At 29.7% G+C, this 19,994-nt stretch overlaps 1 long non-coding RNA gene across 1 annotated transcript; it reads left to right on the top strand.

Annotated features, from left to right (window-relative positions):
* Positions 1 to 1,704: 1,704 nt before the first annotated feature.
* LOC106798096 (uncharacterized) lies at positions 1,705 to 4,568 on the top strand. Its single transcript, XR_001387545.3, has 3 exons — positions 1,705 to 1,858; positions 1,977 to 2,017; positions 4,061 to 4,568. It is a non-coding gene; the product is annotated as an uncharacterized lncRNA (long non-coding RNA).
* The last annotated feature ends 15,426 nt before the right edge of the window (positions 4,569 to 19,994 follow it).

Genomic DNA, 19,994 nt, shown 5'->3' with positions numbered 1-19,994 from the left:
CATGATTTGCATTAGTGTGAACTATGAAGCATTATCATCAAGGACAAAGGGCTTGTAAGATTTCTATGATTTTCATTTGATCATTGAAAGTTGTCATTCAAATTTAAAGAATTATCTAAACTCTAGGATGAGTTGAGTGAGGAGACAAGCAAATTAACTTGCACACTCTCTAGTGAGGACTTTTAGGCTCTATCTTGAGTTAAATGCTTTGAGTGTTTTTCTTTATAAAAAAAATGATTCATTTATTTTATTTTTTAAAAAGAAAAACACTTCAAGTATTTCATTCATTTAGATTTCTAGTTCATATTATTATTTTCTATTTATTTTTCATGAAGGAAGGAAAAATTTTAATATTGAGGTCATAGAGATTAATTAGGATAAGTAGAAGAACAAAATATGAAGTTAGAAATAAAAAGATGATTACATCTTGTCAGATATTATATCTTACATTGATATTAATTAAATCTTTCAAGTATTCTTTTATTTGCAATCAAGTTTTATTTAATAAATTTTATTTATGACATGTTAAATATGAATAATGTGGAATTAACTTATTTTATTATTAATTATTATATTAATCTTTAAATTTGACTGATTACTTTAATAAATTTTTTCTTTTCAATCATATTTTTTCATTTATAAACTCAAACCTGATCTTACTTTAAGAAAATCAAATCTAGAATTACTCAAGATTAACAATTAGTTTATATTGATCATATCTTGGTAAAGCATAGAAAGTTACATTTTTATTTTATTTTGTGTAGTTGACATCAAACACACATTTAATCAAGTATGTTACTAGTATTCATTCTGTCAGACTTGCGAATTCTTTGTTCCTTGATAAAATGAATCGTCATTTAATTGAAATATTATGGCTGAGTAAAGTACCAAATTACTCCCTCACTTTTGGAGGCGCTATCAATTTGGTCCCTAAGATTTAAAAAATGTTAAAATGATCTTTCGACTTTACATTTCGTTTGTCACGTTAGTCCCTGTCGTTAGTAGTCTCTTTAACACCGTTAATAAATGTGTGATGTGGCACGTTAAGTGTCATCTGGACGCAAATAACATAATTTAGGTGATCATCTTTTCCCCCGAAATGTTAAAACCTTAACTTCTCTTTGCAGAATCTTCAGTATCAACCTTAGACCAAAGTTTGGTATTTGTTCTATTTTACTTATTTCAGTTGCACCAACATCAATGTCTTCATCAACCCACGAAAAGAAATTACATCGATCTGCATCTTGTTGCACAACACAAAATACCCATGTTCAATCTTGCACAAAAATTAAAATACAAAAAACACCATTAACATTACTTACTTGTCGTAATGGACAAACATAAATCAGTCTTCCATTATTCTTTGCCGTCCTTGTTGTTCGAATGGTAGCTCTTCTACAATAATAACAAAGACAGTTTGACGTGACATTCTTCCTTGTACTTGAATTAGGAGACATGGTAGACCACAAAATAATAAAAGAAGAAGTACAAAGATGAAGAAAGATGAATAAGAGAAGAATAAGAATTAGATGAGAATATGAATAGGAGGAAAAATAGAATGAAAGCGTGAATGTTAAAGTAGTCGTTAGGGTTTTAACATTTTTTAAATATCAGAGACTAATGTGACAAAGATAATGTAAAAGCAATGATCATTTTAATATTTTTTAAATATCAAGACCAAATTAATAGCGCCTACAAAAATAAGGAAGTAATTTGATACTTTACTCTATTATGTCCTAATGCTAAACTTTTAGGGTTTTATAGTCCACATCCTTCGTGTTCGGGCAAGAATGGGAGGGAAGACCCAATTTTGAACCTCAAATTCACAGATCATTAATCACTGACGCGATTCTTTTCGGTAACTTCGTCTTCCTCAATTCATAATCTGATCTTTTTTTTAGTTTTTATTTTGATTTTTGCTGGCTGGATGCTACTTTACTCTCTTCAGCTCAGAATTCACCGTTCATTTGCTGCAGAAATCTGGTTTTGGAGCAGTCTCCGTGTTTCAACATTCTGGGTGTGTTGCAAATTGCACCTTTTCCCCTTGTATATTGTTTTGAAATGCTTTTTAGTTTTAATGACTATACTGAGTTTTTACTTCAGTTTCTTTTTTCTATTTTTCTGCGCGCGTTTTATGTTATTTTTCACCTCTGAGGTCTCGTTGAAATTTATGTTATGATTTATGAAATGATTATTGGCAAAAAAGTCAGAAACAAAAATATGACTCCAATTCCTCATGTTTCAGTCTGTGCTTAGTAGAGAGGGTAGGAAAGGTGAAGAGGGGCTGAAAATGGAATGGTATGGAATGAATTTTCATTGAGAGAGCGGAATATGAAAAAAAAAATCATTATACTTTCCTCCCGGTAGGATTAAACATTATTTTGGGAAATTCATAATTAGAATAACCTGCCCCTCATTTTCAGCTCAATTTCACACTTTTGGGAGAGGTGAAAATTTGTCAGCCAGAGTGGGAATGAGCTGGCCTTCACTCTCAATTGGTTCCACGTTTTCCTTTTTGCCAAGCAAGTGAAATGTCATTTCCAAACCATTCCAATTCTTCTATGACCTCATTTACTTCCATCTCATTTACATATCCTTGGCAATTTGCATAAAACTAATTTGACTTCTGCTAGTGCTAATGGAAGTTGGGGAGCATATTGGTATATTGTATGATGATTTTCACTTTGCATCATCTAGTACTTTTGGTAAAGATGTTTGGCCTTGAATTTGGTCTTGTTCTTGTTCACTAAAGCAGAGAAGTGCAAGAAACAATAATTACAAAACTGTGTTTTAATTATAAAAAAAATGAAATAATATTACACATCATTAATTCTAATCATGGTAGTCAAAATTGCAGGCTGACTCGTAGAATCACACAATTCTATGCTTCTCTAGTACCTGGGCGAGTGTATATGTGCTCAGAATCGTAAATGAGTAGAATTGGTAGAATCACAGCGTAGAATTGTAAACTCAGTAGAATTTTAGAGTTTTTGATTCTGCTTGGCTGGTTGGGTTTCAAAGTTTTTTTGGGCTTCTACAAACCTAAGCCCATAAACCCAAGCCCAAAAGCCAAGTGTTCACTAGCCCTTAGACCGAAAGAACCAAGAAAAACACTTCTTTTCTTCGTGACTGTGTGTCTTCAACCTCTTGCAGCTCTCCCCCAAAATTGCTACAGAAATGCAATGTGATCAGAGCTCCTCTCTGCCACATCCAGAGCTTTTCTCCACCACATCCGAGCTCTTTGTTTTAAACCAGTTCTGTTCTGTTAATATGCGGCTCTGTTAACCTGGTTCTGTTTCTCTGTTTCTGTGAGCTATTGTTTGGGTTCTGGTTCTGTTTGTCTGGTTCAGTTCTCTGTCTGTTCATGTCCTGGTGTTTTGTACTCGCAGTAGGCAGTACTGCAGTATTTAAGTTGTTTTGTTTGTCATTTATGACCTTATTTATTGACTTCATATGCTTATGAATTTAAGCTCAATTAAGTATTTGATGTGTGCTATAAAGGTCCCTCCCACCCCCCCTCCTCTTATTTATGCTGTTATATGCATATATATGAAATATGAATTCATGAATCTTGTAGAATCTTACGCTTCGTGTTATGATTCCCTGATTTACGATTCTGTTTCCCCTTTCCAAGTCTGAGTAAAATCTTGAGTTTGACTACCTTGTTTCTGATATATTCTTAACTTAAAACAGTGTCTAATTTTTTTATCACTCATTGACACATTATTGGAAATGTTGCTTCTGTGTCCTCTATGTTAAGATGCACAACTTCTGTATCATCAATACTTACAGTTGAATTTCGTTAGCTTTTGGTTTCTTTGTCCACACTTTCCTATTCTGTCTGCACTTCTCTTCTCCTATTGAAATGTTGGATGTTTTATTGAGCTGTTGTACTGGTTTGAATTTCGAACTGTTGAGTGAATAATAATTCTATCGGGGTAGAAAATTGTCAGCAATCATGTTTCATTCATTCTATCCCAATATTTCATTTTCTATTCCAAGTACCCATTGGTGCTAAAAATGGTTTTCTAGATAATATTTGCTTGGCTTTTGCCTGCAGTGAATATGGAAAGGATTGCACCAAATTTGAGAAGAGAGACAATCTTTCAGTTCCCTCTGGTTTTACATCCCTGACATCTTTTATTTTGAAAAGGGTGGAAATGTTAAGAAAAGTGATAAATCTACAACCTTTTGAATTGCAGTAATTGTGAGAATGTATGTACCTTTCACTTTTCCTTGAACAGTCATGACCATGTCTCCTTTTTTTTTTTTTGTTTATCAAAGTCTTGACCCAGGTAACAGCAAGGTGGCATCCTAGGGATGCACCATAAGAGAAGTTTTGGAAGAAGCTCCTATTTTCCACCCAACAGAAGAGGTACCTACCACCCAACAGAAGACGTGTACATGGAAACACTCTTCTGTTTTCATGCACATTTCTTAATTTATGTCATCAAATGTGGATTCTTATGATTGTTAAGATTGTAGAATAAAATGTTTGAAGAATTGTGCACATTATGAAGGAATTCAAATACCCACTTAAATATATTGCAAGCATATGTTCCAGAGCAGAACCTTATGGAATTTTCCATATTGTCCCTCCCACTTGCTGGAAACCACCATGCTCTCTTGAGAAAAAGAACATATTAGAAAAGTCTGAATTTGTTGCTCAGATTCAGCGAATTGATGGACACCAAGTTCAGCATGCACAAGAAACTATGGCTAGTGCTCATGGAAATACAAAAACCAAGAGAAAAAGAGATGTAAAAGTAGCTTTAGACTCTCAGCTTGGTAATAGAAACACCAGCATTCCAAATAACCAGAATGTTGAAAAATGTGACTGTAAGTCTGAACCTGGTCCTAAATTCAGTCTCAAAGCATTTAAGAAATATGATGACATATTTAAGAGCCAGTACTTCAGTTACAAGGATAATAAGAAGATTGTAGGTTCCAATATAAAATTAGCCATACGTCAGCTGTGGGAACCATCTGGGGAGAATATTGAGGGTGAATATGGACGGATTGTTAAATGGATTATTTTAACTTTATTTATTTATTTTAAATTTTAGAGGCCCATGATTATTATTTTAATATACAGCAGCCTCTAAAAGTAAGAACAATTTATATCAAATGCTTTATATCATTATTCATCCCGTGGTAATGTGATAATCTTATTTGTTTCCTAAAAAAAAAAACACTATAACTAATGTGTGTGTATGTTCTCCAAACATCATACATGAATTAAGTATGGGTAGCTCTAGTACTAAATGTTGGGATTCAATTTCAAATATTGAGATTCAATCAATCATCAATCCTAATCACATAACCCTTTTCTTTTCTTTCTCTGAATTTTATTGATGGGATAAAGAGAAAAACTAAACTGTACTTGTTGCTTCTCTACACATGGAATTATAACCTTGGTATTTACACAATAGAAACCTTTCATGCCATACTTTTATATTGATAAGACCTCTTTAATATTTTGATTAATTATATAATGACTCTAACTTATTCAATTTATGTGATATATATATATATATATATATATATATATATATATATATATATGACCCAATATTGCTAACAAAGCCATGGTGACGAGCTTCTGAACGATTCTTACTTCTCCTTGGATCGCAAGGAAGGAACATCAAACAAACAAACAGGTTCTGTCTCTTTCTCGCGATTAATATAGCATTGATGGTGGAGTTATAATTCCGTTTGATTTACGCGGTAACAAAAACGAATGTCGGTGCCGCCGTTAAAATTAAAATAATAATTTCTCTTCCTGATGGATGGACCATGTGAATGCTTTATTCCCATTGTACTTCATGGCCCAAGGCCCGCTTAATTGCTTAATTATATAACGTGCTTTTCAAACGGCCCACTTTCTTGACATTTAGAGAAGTAGCTTTTACAAAACATGTGCACATGTCAGATCTAATTTTATTTTATTATTATTAAAAAATTGGTAAATGACATTTCTATTTTTTTTTTTTAACCAGGTATCCCTTGAGATGAATTTAAATTTTAAAGGATTCATCTCTTCCAACAGATCTTTTATAGTACAAATCAAATATCAAATTTTTTGCTACATACTAAGGAATAATGTTATCTATCATTTATGTTATGATTCTATTATTTGTTTTAACTAAACTAGTTTACATGTTTTGAATTTTCAACAAATTGATAAAGAAAAGGGATGAATTTCTATCAAATTGACATACAATCGTCAAAGATCTTTTTTAAAAACGGACAATTATCACATATCTTACTGCATTAGTGATAATCTCACTGCTTTGAATAGGGGAGAAACTTGGAGGAAAAATAGGTTTAATTTCTTTTTTGTTGAAAACATTTCCTAACTTTGGACAACAAATTGATCTTGTCATGGTGAACCCATATATGCCAAAAGTCTAAGGCTTGAATGATGAATTATTGGGAATTGATATTGATCCTAGAGCCTTTGTTATTGCTCCCTACAAATATTAGAAAAAACCCTCTTACCCTTCAATGCAAAACCTCCTCTTTCTCTTTCACCTTCCCTACCCCCCAAGATCTGAACCCAACGATCCATCATTGTCGCCCCACAACACCAACGTCAGCCGCGCGCAGCACAACCACGATCCCAACAATGTCGCGTGCCGTTCTCATCAACACATGTCCAACCATCACGCACACTACAACACCAAGCTGCACACCACCCTTGTTAAAATAACAACTAAAATACAATTTCGTCCAATAATCAAGATATGATTCTATCATAATGTTTCAACAAAATCTTATTTTCTTGTTTATTTTTTTTCAGCCATTTAATATAAAGAAAATATGATTTTACTGATAAATATATAACAAAATTATATTTTTATTATGTATTTTTTGGCACCCCATCACATAATGAAAATACAATTTCATTATATAATTGTACAACACCATCTTGTTTTCAGAAAAACAATATTTTCAGGAAGAGAAGAAAGAAAAAGGATTCAACCCCCTTGGCCATTAACAAGGGCAGTGGGACCAATAGCCAACCTCCCTCGTTCTCTCTGGGCTAACTTTACAATTTGTGCAATTGTGCTGCCTAAATTCCAGGTCGAGTCTCAAGAAAAGAAGACAACCCAATTGCGCGAACGACTCCTCATATTGGAAGCTATTGTTTTCCAAATTACATCTCACACGGGAGTATTCTTGTGAAACATTATTAAAGATATAAACTTGATCATAGCTAATTCTCAGTTATATAAATATTTTATAAAGGCTCAAATATCTTTTTAGTTCTTTATAAAAAAAAATTTCCTTATCAAAAAAAGTTATTTTTAATTCTTATAAATTATGTTTATTTTGTCTTTTACTTCTTAAATTACTTTAGATATCATTTTAAATAATTCTTAAATTATTTTAGATATCATTTTAAACAGTGAAAAAATATTATCTAAATCATTATAAGAATAAAAAATAAAATAAACATAATTTATAATTTATAAGAATTAAAAATAAAAAAAAATAATTTTACAAGAAAAAAATATTAAATTACAAAAGATATTTCAACTTTTTATAAATTCACTTTCAATATTTCTTAAATCTCACACGGGAGTAAAATGTAGGATCCACACAAAAAAATTAAAAAGTTTCTCTTGTCTCTTCTTCTCAATTTGAACACAACCAAATCAAGAGTCAATGTTTTCTAACACCTCTCGTACTATGTTTCGGCTAACTGCATTCCAATGAGACACTAATTAATTTTAACTAGTTAAAAAACAACTCTTATAAACATATATTCAATTCTTTTTCATCTATTTTTATTTTTGTTTTCTTATTTTTCTATCATATTATATTATATCTTTCTTTATGTTTTTAATATTTATCTCTTCTCTTCACTTCAATGCATCTGAAAATAAGGTGTAGATTTTCTTTTAAAATAATTCAGATGGAAATTTTGTCGTGTACTTTCATCATAATTTTTTTTAAAAGAATATGAAGAGAGTGTTAAAAAAAAAGACCCACATTCGACCCTTCAGAGTCAATTCAAAGCCCCACATGCACATCTGTCACCATTATCTGCTGTTACATTGACAGAATATTTCTAATGGATGTGGATCCTGTCACGATACACTTACGTGAAAGTATGTGTAGTTTCAAGTAATTTTTCAACTACAATATCAAGCGAACAAATTATAATTATAGGGGTATTAATGGATGGATTAATGAATCTGAATAACTGACAAACTTGATTTAATTATCTAAATCAACTGAATTATTTTGGTTGGTTTTTCTAGTTTTGGGTCAAACTCAGCTTAGCAAACCGGTTCTTGTGTATAGGTTTGGTTACATGTTTTGAATTTTTGAATCCATAAACTCAATCCATTGACCTATTGATATAACATACTATTACTATTATTATTATTTGAGTACATTGTATTTATCTTCATCTAAGTATGGTGCATGTGATGCAGCGTTTGTTTTTCTTTCCTTTTTACAACTTTTTTTAAGAGTCCTTATTACAACTATAGTTTTGAAAAATTTAGAATAAATTTAAATGTTAAGACCCAGTTGAATTAACCAAATCAATTAGTTTGTGATTGAGTTGGGTTTAAGATAAAAAATAATAATAATCACAAATCCAACCCAACTTATCCCTTTACATCTTTTTTTATTTTAAAGTAAAATAAAAATCCAAATTCAACCCAACCTAAATTTTACTTTCTTTTTACATTTTAATTAATTAAAATATTTGTTAATTTTTAAGTGTTATTTCCCCCTCATCATAATCCTGACACATTATTAATAATCATTAAAATAAAGGACAAAAGTTGCATATTTTCTTAAATATGGAAAGTAAAATCACTAGAAAAAATGTGAGTAATATTGTGGATGATGAATTAAATAGGAACTAAAATTATAATTTATTCTGAAATTTTGATGTTATTAGTATAAAAAGACAAAAGTTATCATGTTGGAGTTCATCTTTTTATATTTTTCATAGAGAGAAGTCAAACTTTGGTATAAATTTTTTTACAACAACTTAAGCATATTACACCATCAATTAAGTTAGATTTTCTGATATTATAATTCATCTATAACGTAATTTTTTAAATAATTATTATAAAAATTAACAAGCTTATCATATGATGATTAGTAATTACATTAACATATAAAAAATATTTAAATTATTTTTTAAGTAAACAATGTATTTATTAATAGTGTAAATAGTTTTATCTTACTAGTATTATTTAATTATAAATTGATATGTATGACATGTTTGTTAACTTTTACAATGATTATTTCAAAAGTTACAATGACCATTAGGGTTGGTTTAATAATAGGAATTTTAAATAATATACATGTGGGGTTAAATTTGATTTTTATTGTTGCCATTTTACAACAAAAAAAGTTATACTTATCATGATTTTTAATTAATTGATAATATATAAAATATTTTAGTTTTAAATGTATTTTTCGTTCTTGTAATTTAACCTTTTTTCATTTTCATCCTTGCAAAATTATTTTTTTCATTTTAGTCCTTACGAAATGTGTTTATTTTGTTTTTTGTCCCTAAGACACTTTAAATATCGCTTTGAATTGTAAAAAAATATTTTGAATAGTAAAAAAAAACACTATCTAAAGTGTTTTAAGGATAAAAAATAAAACAAACATACTTTACAATGACTAAAACGAAAAAATAAATTTACAAGGATGAAAATAAAAAAACTCTAATTTACAAGGTCGTAAAAGATATTTAACCTAATATTTTACATTAAAATGCATAAAAATATAATTTAAATTTTACTCATCATTAGTATCAAAATTTTTATATCACCAATCAATTAATAATGATATTTATGATTTTTAAGATAATTATTATATAAAAAAAGAATAAATTCATCATATATATAAATTTGTGATTAGATGAAAGTTGAATTTTTTTTCATGATTAGTAGATGAATTATTTTTTCAAAATCTTTTAAAAGTAAAATACATAAAATTAAGGCTTAAATTCACTTTTAGTTAACTTTTAAATCAAATTTACTGTTGGTTAATTCTTATAGTTCTATGATTGTGTGATTTTTGATCATTTGAAAAATTTTATTGCACATTTGATTTTCCAAAATATGTAAAATCTAGTAATTTTAGTCCATAGTTAGTTTGACATCAATTTTTTTTTAAAATATATTGATGTAATATCTAAGTGATGACGTAACAATAACATATTGATGGAATAAATAAAATAATTATTTGACATATATGCTAATCGTCCAAATTTTTAGTTATATCATCATTAAGATGTGTCAATTTTTCTAAAAAATTGAGAACAAACTAATGATTGACTAAATTTTTAAAACAAGAGAAACAAAATGTCCAATAATTTTTTTTTTTAGGGACTAAAGAGTTGTACAATCATTAAACTATAAGGACAGTGATAAAAAAAAACTATAAGGACAAATATGGATGTAAACCTAAAATTAAACTTCTCTTTATTTACTTAATATATATATATATATATATATATATATATATATATATATATATATATATATATATATATGAAGACACGGCACATCGGTGAGAGAGTACGGAGTCAATGATCGTATTCGTGTTTTCTTGTGCTAACGAAGATCTGCTTGGGGCTTAGCGTTGGCACGATTCCACCTTCTTCGGTGGAATACAAACATGAAACATGCAAATGCAACGACCTCTTGATCGTGTAATACTGTAATGTATTTACTCCGTCTTTTTCTCTTATTTACTTTTATAAATAAAATTGTTCATATCTATATAAGTTTTAGAAAAATACTCATCTCTACTTCGGATGAAAATTAATCATTATTTTGGACGAAATTATTTCGTATTGAACTATCAATCACATGATAAGAAAAAAAATCGTTTGGAAAATAAAAAAAAGAGTTATTTATCATCTTTTGAAATATTAAACTTTTTTATTCAGTTTCTAATAATGTTATACATTTATCATAGTTTACGTATTATTTTATAATCAACAGATTAGAAAATAAATAATACTTTTTATTGTTATTAACTTATTAAGAAACTTCTCATACAATGTACAAATATTATTACTTTGATTTAAAAATGGAAATGTATAAATAATATTATTAAATAATAAATTATGTTTATTAAAAATATAATTTATGATAAGAAATGTTTTAATTGGCAACAATGAGCATTTTATTTAATTAAGGATTAGATATGATTTTGGTGCTCCAAAGATCTATATTAATTTTAATCCTCCAAAAATAATATGATTACTTTTGGTCATGAAATTTTCAAAATTCTCCTTCTAAGTCTTTTATTTTACTCCATTAATTTTTCAATTAAATGTTTACAACAACAATTGTTCCAATATTAACATTTTTATTTCTAGCAATAACATTCAGTGTGCCTGCAAGAATAGAAATTTTTTTTATGTCTGCAACTCTATTATTTCCAAATAAGTACATATAATTAAATTCAAATATTACATTTGTTGTTGTCAAACCTAATTCTTGGAACAAACATCGGCCGATGAATTGACTGTAACAATTTTCTCAGCTACATTATCTATCTGCAACAAGATGTAGCGTACATTTAATATAAAATATTAACGGAGTTAAATAAAGAACTTAAAAGAAAAGATTTAAAAATTTCAGGGATCAAATATAAAAAAATAAATTTGAAGGACTAAATAAGATAAGAAGATCAAAGTAAATTAAAAAAAAAAAGAAAAAACAAAAGTTAAGAACAAATTAAGTTCAAGTCTAAAATGTGTTGCTTTTGCACACTTTGCACGTACTTAAGCTTGCCTCTTTTTTATTTCAATTAAAACTTAAAACTTGGCTTACAAAAAAGTCTAAAATGTATTGATTTAAAAGTTAAAAAGTACCCTTTAAAAAAGTTTAGAAGTAATTAATCAAATTATTGAGTTGGTTAGGCTAAAAAAAAATGATATGGTGAATCGGGTGGAGAGAAGGTACACATGGCTGTGTAGACGAAGGAATGGTTGTGACTCGTGATGTATGGACAGGAAGGTGGCTGAACGAACAAACAACAGGTGGACACTGGACGGGATGCATGCTGTGCAACTGTGGTGCGATCGATGGGGATGAATTACATATAGTGTGTTTGATTTATAGTTACGAACCTTCAAATTAACTTCTATTCAATGTTTATTTTTGTTCTTTGAAAAGTAGACATTTCCATTTATATTATGCAAAACAGCTTACATATCAGTTCTATATAAATCATGACGATGGAAAAAAATGATTCTACTAAAAATAGTTAGTTAAATTTTTAAACAAAAATTAATCATCAGAGTTAATAGATATTTTGTATCAATAATGTTATAAGTAAAAAAAAAAAAAAAACCACAGGGATAAAGATGAGTGGACACTTCTCTGGTTGACATCAGGAGGGATAACAAAAAAGATGCAGATACTATGAACAATGGTTAATGAGATATTGAGAGCAGTACTGGAGTATTCACATATCACAACTCAAGCCATAATAATTAATCCACCCAGACCTATCAACAAAAGCACCAATTTACCGATTTGTTTATCTCACCCAATATATTCCTGAACAACTGCTTTTGCAAAACAACACACACTCACATTTAAACTAAATCTGACAAAACACAAATATTATATCTTAGGATCGACACACCAACAATGGGAAAAATGAGTAAGAAAAACCTATATATTGACTTACTGTCTTTAATGCACAACCAAGGATCGATCGTACATTAATCAGTTCCATGACATCCATCAGATCGAAGGACTGAAAAAAAAAGTGTCTGATTTCCAACTAATTAACCAAATAGACTTAATTATTGTATACCAGATTATTTTCCAGTCTCAATGATGCTTAATAATTACATGATGATAACAATCCCCACAATTGGAAGAAAATCATCATTAATGTTGTTGCTACAAAGAACACGATACTTTAAAACTAATTAATTAATTAGGGCATTGTAATGTGTTTAAGATTGTAGAAGAGAAAGCAATTGCCCACTAATTAAAGACTGGCTAATATTTTTTTTAAGAAAATGAAAAAAATGAAATTACTACTCAACTCCTGGCAAAAGGGTTCTTTTTAAAGAAAAACAATCTCAAGCAAATCTACTAGTTAAAAAAGCGTATAGTACGCTTGAATCCTCGCAGCCTTTAGATTGTCACGAGTCATATTACATCTGTTCGGAAGTGAGATTTTTGTTACAGTTACATTATTTAAATACTAGTATAATTTTTTGACATTATGATAAATTTTATATATTATTTTATCTTTTATTACTTGCTTTTTTCTTCTTCATTTAAATATACATAAAAACTAAAATCATTTTACTGTGTGTCATTTACATGAGATATAAGATTAATTAAGTGATTAAAAAATAAAAATAAAGATGACGGATTCAATTTCCTTGTTAATCATAATTTATAAAATTAACAATTAAAATTCATTCATAAAAAAGATATAACACAACTTGTATGTTTACCAACTTTCACTTCACGTACTTGTTATACTCGTTTCGTGAAGGACAAATAGTTAAGGCCGTAGGGGCTACTCTTCTTTACATATATAAGAGAGATATGGGAAAAGTCCTCCCTCCAAAACACACACGCGTTTGATAAAAGTTACCCTTTTTGTACGTAAACAAAAATGACAATCTGCAGGCATTTCTTTATTCTCTAGCGTCGTTTTCAAACTCCATTATTGAAAGAATGAAACTATTGCTAACAAGCAGGAAAAGGGGATGGTAGCTTCACTAGCTTGGTCCCCCTCTAGTTTGCATGCATGATTCACATCTTCCTCTTCTGTTATAGCATTTCATTTTAATAATTGTTACCTAGTCAATTTTTTTAATGAAACATAGTCAATTTTTTATGATGTGGCAAAATTCATGCGCAAATGATATTATAAATTCAATTTTATACTAAGAATAAATCAAAATATTATAAACGAGGTTGTTAATTTTGCAAAACATTTGACAAAGGGACTTGTAATCTTTATGCATCTGTTCTCTAGAGTCCTATGGAGAAGGTCCAAATTCAAAATAAGAGGCCCATAACAAGTAAACTTAGCAGCTTTTTTTCTCTTTTTATTGCTGGTAGCAGAGAGATTGATCACTGACTGAATGTGTAAAACAGTGTTTAAGATTTAAGTTTAGGAAGGAAGGAACTGAATTTTATATTTTACAGCATGCATATGACACTTAATAATTGGGGAAGCATGTTGGAAAAAATTGCGAGCAATTAAGCTATTTAAAGGTGTTTCAAATTGTGTAATTAATTGGAATTAATGCGGAGGAAAAGTATATTGGTCCCCAGGAAATTGAGCACTAAATTTTTTCAGTCAATTCATTGTTTCAGAAACTTTCTTTATCGAAGGATAAACACGTGTTTTAGATGTTTCTTTATTAATACTTTAATGCGGAAGCTAAAAGTTTTATAGGTATACATGAGCCTACTAAATATCTGTATATTAAAGCTGAAGTTTTGTTTGTTTGTTTTTTTTTCTCTTTTAATTTTCTTATAGTCAATTTCAGTCGCCCAATGTTGTAAATTTTTATGAGATACATATAACGGCAAATTTTGGAATCATTAATGATTAATATCACAACAAAGAACTGTAGTCTGTAACCTGTTAATAAATTTTTCTTTTGTTTATCAAATATATACTTTATAAAGCAATCCTGGTACCAAAAACCAAAAAAAAAAGTGTTTGAAAAATTTTGCAGCTTCCTTCAAAAAGATAAAATAGTTCTTTGTATATGACATTTTTGTATATATATATATATATAGTAGTATTTTACAGAGACAAAAATATTGGAACGCTTCGAAAATAGTAAAAGGGGTTTCTTAGATCTAAAAGTCAAAGGTTGCATATGTCCTACTTCGGGTAAGTGTTTTTTCCTTGTCTAATTAAAATTATAATTCAAAAAAGAGAGTAAAAAATTGAGCAGTATTATCCCAATTATCAGCGATGAACGGCCTAGATCCTTCGTCAAAGTTTGACTGTTTGACAGAAGGGGGATTTAGTTGCACCTTTACATTTACTATCTTTTTGGTTTAAAATTAGATAAAATTAATTTCAGTCAAATTGTTTTTGAATTATTAAATATAATATAGAATTATGTTTTAATTGATCTGAATCACATTTCTACATTAGAAGATATGTTTTCATTATAGAAAAAAATACAATAACTAATTTTATATGTTAAAAGATAGAAGTTGGCTCTTGCGGAGCTGAGGAGTATTGTGTCATACATACTAGAGGAGAATTGGATAAAAGAGATATCTCAAAAGGGAGGAGAGAAAAACGGAAGAAATGAAATTATATATTAAAAAAATTGCGCATGTTTTCAATCTTATAACAAATCTAGGATATTATTCCTTTGTCTTGTTTATGATTTTAATTCCTGAAATTTGGAGTAAATTTATTTTTTGTTTTTCAAATTGAAAAAAAGAATTTTAGTTTCTCAAATTTTAAAAAATACACTTTTAAATTTTAATATTTAGAGTCCAACATTATTAACGAAAGGGGTAATGTAATATTTAAAAAAATGAATTATATACGTTTTAATTTGTAATAGTAATTAATGCTTCCTTGTATATATGCATACTGCATAGTATAGTATATAATTTTGACATGCATAGCAATAGAATAGCTTGTTGACGTCTTCTTTGGTTGTTTTTTAGGAGGGGAAGGGGTATGTTGAGTTGGAGTGCAGTTGAATATGGTGGTGCAATAATTGCTGGTGAATTCTGCACTTGGATCTGTAAAATACTGTACATAACGTGAGATGGGTTCAGAGTTCGGAGGGTTCAGTGGCTAGTCCCTTGGATTGGAGGAACTCTTTTCTTTAGTTCATCAGAAATAGCAGTCACTAGCTTAAATCACGCAGTTATGGGGAAGGTAAACTTTGGGGCAGCTTTACTGCTCATTTTGGCTTCTATTGCCCGATTTGTTATCTCCTACCTCTAGTACTTCTTCATTCACACACACACACACACACAAGTCATTGATGTTCAATCAGCATGTGCATGCTTCCCTTACTAGTACTAGGAAGTAAAAAGTGTTATACATATATAAGATGAAAAAAAAAGATTGAAAGAAAATAAATGGCAACTATAATCTAGTATGATCTAATTCCTAAAGGACATTGCTTAATGTCAAACTTATCTTTGAATAAATAATTATTTTTACACTCAAAGGATGATGATGATGATGTGATGATACTTAAAAAAATACAAGATATTGTTGATAAAGAAAATATCTTCTTTTTTTTTCAATCAATTGAAATAGAATAATTTTTTACATACATTGTAGCCATGATGATTAGAATATAATCAAATCATCATATCTTGAAGCAACAATTTGGTTGAAATGCTTATTCTAAGAAAACACCATTCCTGTATATTACGAGTTGACTTGTTTGTATACAAAATTTTCATAATGCGGAAATAACTTAACATCATACATAAGCAAAGTAATTAAATAAGTAGAATTTGAATACCTACAATTAAAATTATTGAACAATATTATCATCGTCCATAACAAAAATTTGACACTACAACATTATATATAGAACATGTAATACCGAGTAGCAAAAAGCCTCACACATGTTTTCGTGAAAAGGTGTGCCAAGAAGAAATCAAAATACATAATAAAGAGGGAGAAAAAATGGTCCTACTATAATTAATAAAATTTCCTTACCCTAATCATAAACATCTAACCCAACATACTATTATTGAGAGACCTTCTAGGGGTTTTTCTCCTTCGAGCTGGTGGTGCATAAAACATAGCGACATTGAGATCCACCATGAACAAATGAAGAAACAAAACAATCTTGAGGCATGTATTGTGGAACCCTCCACTTTTCCTCTATATATCGACAACCATAATTTCACTAATAGGACAAGTGAGAATGAGATGGTAAGAGCACTGACATGAATATTTGAGAATGTAACATTGCTTGTATAGTAGACTTGTAAGCTATTATAGTCAACATGTCACACCCTATTTCTCCCTACAGACATTTATGCATACTCAATCAAGAGAGTGTCTAGATTCTATTGAGCTCATGTCACCTGTTTTGACAGGCGCAAATTCAGGATCATCACACAAGTACAACAAACAAGAATGGCAAACTTACAAAAACAACGATGAACATAAATATGTGTGTGATGACATATTTCAAATATACGAGTAATAATAATCCCAACAGATACAATCTTAAGGCATGTAGTGTGGAGCCCTCCACAAATCCTCTATCAACAACCATAGTTCCACTAATAGGTTGAGTTAGAATGAGATGGTAAGAACACTTATAGGAATATTTGCGAACATAACATTGCTCGCATAATAGACTTGTTGACTTATTATACTTAGCACGCCTCGCTTCATTTCTTCCTACAAATATTTATGTATACTCAATGAAGAGGGTGTGTAGATTCTCTTGAGCTCGTGTCACCTATTCCGACAAACATAAGTTTCAAGATCATCACACAAACACAATAAATAAGAAGGGTAAACTTACAAAAATAACGATGAACAAAAATATGTGCATGATGACATACTTCAAATATACAAATAATAATAAATCGAACAAATAGCAAGAAATATAATAATAACCAAGCTATAAGTATTTTTAAAAAAGATAACATGTCATATCATAAAAATATATCCACAACAACATAAACATAAAACAATGCAAAATATGTTTAATAACAATGCATGTGGCATGCTCAATTCTGTGGATATCTCTAATCACTAAGCGATTAGCCAATAATATTCCCTAACATAATGTGATATCAACGTTGACCATTAGGTCAAGATGACACATGCCAAAAACCAATTGGTGGACAATAAAATATTATCATGGAACAACCATGGTTTCATCAAAATTTCTGTATGAGGTAGTTTTCTCCATAATGTGGGGTTTGCAAAGGCACTACCCTTTGTAAATCCGTGCATCCAATCTTGATGTCTAGTCTACGTGACATCTGCTAGTCTTCTACAATTGTGTATATGTGTGTGTGAGTCTTTGAACGTCTAGTTACATCCATGTGTAGTTGTTGTCTCCTTAGCAAGCGTACCAAGTTGCACAAGTAGTATAAAACGGTAAGACCGATTATCAAATTCCATAGAGACTATGCTTGTATTTAGAGTTATGTGTATACCTACCGATTAAGCAATTAATGAATGGAAAAGAGTTTTGTGCATTAGAAACAATATTTAACATAAATAAATGTGAGACTTAATAACAAAGTGTGTAATGAGAGAAGATAAACGCTCGGAAGGTGAGGTTGAGTGTGGACATGTTGGGGACTCTGCTTCCATAACTTCTCTTGATGTTATCTTTTATTAATTTTTCTCTTTTAACATTAATATGATTATCACCCGCATCTACTAGTTTATTCTAACCAAGATCCCTCTAGTGAAAGAATCTAAATCACCTAATATCATTCCCAATTCCTTGGCGATTGATTACTAAATGACTTGCATTAGGAATAAAGATGCATGAACAGGTTAAAGAAGACCACTTTATTCCTAGATCTGACTCACTTTAGATAACCTTCCCATGTTCTTAGCATACAAACATTTCTCAATATTCATATACTAAAACAATACATAAAGATGGATGATCAGACCATAAGTATGTGAATAAGCACAGAGATGAATAGTAATAACAACATCATATTAAAAGATAGTTCATAATCATTATATCATAGAGAGTTTTGGATTACATAGCACCCAACACAATGGAGTTTTAGTCTCTCATTATCATGAGGGGTTTGCAGATAGGTGGATAAAAATATAGGGGATTTAATGGAGGAAGAATAGAGTGAAAAGGATCGACCAAAACTTCAGAAATGGATTTTCCTTGCACCGACAATGGACTAGAATGCTTCTCCTTATGTTTTTTTGTCGTTAAGCTCCCTTGTTACTTCTAAATACATTTCCTTTTATAAGGAAACATGCCTCCTTGTTGGTCAATCAGAGTGCGCTTGTGCCCTTAGTGCGGTGCTCACGCAGAACACGCATGTCCAGTTGGATGGCAAGTGGATCAAGTGGATTCGCGCTAAGCCGCAAGTTTGTACATTTAGTGAGCTTGCATGTGACAATTGTATTCCATTGAAGCTTCATTGCACTAAGCAACTTCCTTCAAGCTAAGCGACTCCAACTTGCTAAGCGAGGTTGTCGTGCTAAGCACGAGGCATTGGTTCTTCAAAAGTTCTTCTATTTCTCTGTTACTCTCTTCAACAATAATACAACCAAAGTTAGGGTTATTTACTTAACTTTAGCATCTTCCGGATGAAATTTAAAAGAAGCTAAATTCTTATTGTCTTACACAAAATAAGTAGTAGAAATAGAGAAAAGTTAAATAATTACTATGTGATTTTAGTATACTACTTATGTATGCATAGTACTTATCAGTAGTCCTTAATAAGGTTTTAAGTATAAATTATTGCCCTAAATAGGGTTTGGGCAGATTTTTAATGTCTTATGTTTTCTTTTGTACGTTTTGAATTTTACTTGATTAAGTAATTAATTATGCATAAAATGCACATCATGTCTAGATAATTTTGTTTAAAATTTTGAATTTCCCAAAATACCTGTAAATTCAACATAATTCATTTAACTTCAAGAATTTTTTTTTATACATGTTTTAAGTCATTTTGACTTAGTTGAGATTTTCATGAGTAGGGATGACGAATAAACTCGTATCCGTGGGTATCATTTTAACCTGTTCGGGCTTTGATAATGAGTATGTGTATTATTCGAATTTTTTAAGTGAAAATGAGATGAGAATGTGTATCAAATTATACTCGTATCTTTCATTATTATAATTGTTATAATTTTTTAAAATATAAATGAATTAGCTTAAGAGTTAAATAATTAAATAACAAACTTAAATAATTAAAAATTTTAACAACAAAATTTCTATATGGATTTTTCATACATTTGATATATTTTTTTTTTCATCTTATTTTGCTAGATAAAGC

The sequence above is a fragment of the Glycine max genome, chromosome 3, assembly GCF_000004515.6.
Source record: "Glycine max cultivar Williams 82 chromosome 3, Glycine_max_v4.0, whole genome shotgun sequence".
NCBI classification, from domain to species: Eukaryota; Viridiplantae; Streptophyta; class Magnoliopsida; order Fabales; family Fabaceae; genus Glycine; species Glycine max.
The sequence above is the reverse complement of the archived record's forward strand: the minus strand, read 5'-3'. Positions and strand labels throughout refer to the sequence as shown.